The sequence below is a fragment of the Anopheles aquasalis genome, chromosome 3 (genome assembly GCF_943734665.1).
Source record: "Anopheles aquasalis chromosome 3, idAnoAquaMG_Q_19, whole genome shotgun sequence".
Taxonomy (NCBI): domain Eukaryota; kingdom Metazoa; phylum Arthropoda; class Insecta; order Diptera; family Culicidae; genus Anopheles; species Anopheles aquasalis.
Window position 1 is genome coordinate 31,184,096 of NC_064878.1, and position 2,500 is coordinate 31,186,595.

General features: G+C 48.1%; 1 protein-coding gene across 5 annotated transcripts in view; it reads left to right on the forward strand.

The window, feature by feature from the left end:
• The window catches only part of LOC126576940 (oxysterol-binding protein 1), a 16,147-nt gene that overhangs the window by 8,253 nt on the left and 5,394 nt on the right, over positions 1 to 2,500 (forward strand). The gene's annotated exons all lie outside the window — the stretch shown is intronic.

Below are 2,500 nucleotides of genomic sequence, written 5' to 3' on the forward strand. Positions count from 1 at the left end.
GTCAGCGGCTCTTAATTTTGCAGCTCAATTTGCAATCTTCCGATTGAAGGTTTTTCTTTTGATGCATTAGTCTCCAGTCTGGGTGGAATGTAAAATAGTTTCATAAATTAATGTTATTAAACATGTTATTCACATAAATATGTTCTCTTTGGAAGGAGTCCGGATACGGAAAGTGATCTTCATTTTTATCATTTATAAAAATCGGCATTGTTGTTGCGTCATTAGCACATTATAAATCGACCTAGAATTGATTTCACAAATGTTGTCGTACCTATGATTCAACAATATAATGCTTGAAGCTCTGTTAACACTTCGTCATTTTCGAACGTTCTGTTTCGTATAAAAAAACGACGAATCAAAACTGCTGCTAAAGCTCAGTATTTTGTTATTCGAAGTCGACTTATACAAATTTCGATTTTGTAAGCTCAAACGGTGGTAAAAAAACTCCTATTTGGCCTGTCTAGAACGTATCGTTCGAGCTAACTAGTACACGCATATGTCGATGGCCATGGCTGAGGTCATCAATTGACAAAAAAAAAACGAGGGAACTTTACATTCAAGGTCGTTGTCGCACCGAACCGAGTACTGAACTGACCAGTACCATAATGCGGTCGCTGGAAAACGCGGTCATGTCTTTAGTACACATGCACCGCATACCGGTAGCGATTAGTGGACAATGGCGCGTGACGACGGTGGATGGATTTTGGTAGCTAAAGTTTGATGCGGGTTAAAAAGTTCCGGCAAGATTACAGCACACGATGTCCGTCGCGTACACAATCGGTGATTAATTATGACCGTCGCCGACATACACGACACTTTGTTCGCTTGGGCACCCTCTTCTACACCGTGGCGAGCGTGATTGAGGGTACTCCAGTGAGCTATTTGCTCATAACGTTTAGTAGTTGCGCTGGCCCTTTTCATCATGTGATTGTCGGCTGCGCCACCCTAATGGACACTAATCACGGCGGCTCATAGCCCGGTAACAAGAACCGCCCGAGGTATGCACTGTTGCAGAGCTGCTGCTGCTGCTGCTGTTGCTGCTATCACACGCGTACCATGAGTCGCCCATCTATTGCTTTTTAACGTCCGTTTAAATGACTATGATGAGACGTGTATGACGAATGTACTAGCTGGCTGTTCACCGAACAAAGGGTAAATGGGACTTAACATCGTATCAACACGCCGGAATTCGCACAAACAGCGCTGACTTCTTTTGAACCAGAACTGTTTTCATCAGTTTACACAAATTATTCATTTACTCAAAAATAAAAACCAACGGCAGAATAATGCCGTCATGACAATTCTAACACCCCAAAACTGTGGCCGGCTTCAGAGGACTTCAACTGGGCAGTGCACGCGATTCATCCGGGGCCTGCGTGCCGTCCGTCGTCCTGCACATATTTTAACGGCCAGTACTGTACGGTTTTGCACAGCGGCAAGTGTGCGTGTAAGCGATGGTCGGAACGAGTTGCCACACGCAACCAGAAATCCGCGGTCTGCCCGAGCCGCAGTCATCACTTTGCCGCTGGTGCCACGGTATTTGATAAGAAACGCCGCTGCATTGTCCCGGTCCGGGATCGGCGGGGTACCAGGGGGGTGTACAATTTTTGGCACTCAGTAGCACCGGTTATCTAGTTACTAGTGTTATCGCTGCGCATCCGTGCATCGTCTTCCCAGTGCTCAGAGGTGTGTGGGTAGGCAATTGTGTATCACTTCACGTGCGATATATCCTGCTGGTTGTGCGTGGCCTTGTTGTTGGTGGTGTGTGGGGCCGCGGGGTTATACCACCACGTACCAGCTGACACGACATAGAACTCACCGAGTGGAGCGCGCGCGCGTCATTATTGGTGGCGAAATCGGTTGCTCAACATCACCAACTCAGCGTATCGTACGATCCGGACCCGGTGACGCCGGTTTTAGGGGCAACCTTGACAATGTAGCACTGCTGGCGACCGCCTCATGATTGGCCGATAAGATGTGGAGTGGCCCGAGATTGAGCATACACAACAAGCAGTGATTGGGATGCACTGCTATCGCTCGGAAGGCGGCCTATGGTTACCAGCTGTTAGGCGGATATCAACAAGCACAGCTGATGGTGACAGATCGATTGCTGCTGCATCGATGATATCGCGTCAAATGCATAAAATGCATAATTCATTCCGGACTCCGGTCGGTGACTTTCTGCAATCCGGCGACCACCACATAACCGACCAGCCAGCGAGTGTGACATCATTGTACAGCGGCCGTTCTGACCTTGTAATCCCTTTCCTTTTTCGAGTGCGCGAATGTTCACTGGTGCTGCTGCTGCTGCTGCTGTTGTGGTCATCTGTGTGTTGCAATGTCGAATTAGAACAAAATCACTGGCAGACAGACACCATGATGAGAAGCCCCGACCTCGTCGTACACAGAGCAGAGCCCCAACGTGCTCTAGCGGAGCCGCAAGTGTCACGGACATATAAATTTAGAACCATCTAGCGCCCCTTATTGTTTGTGTGTTTTG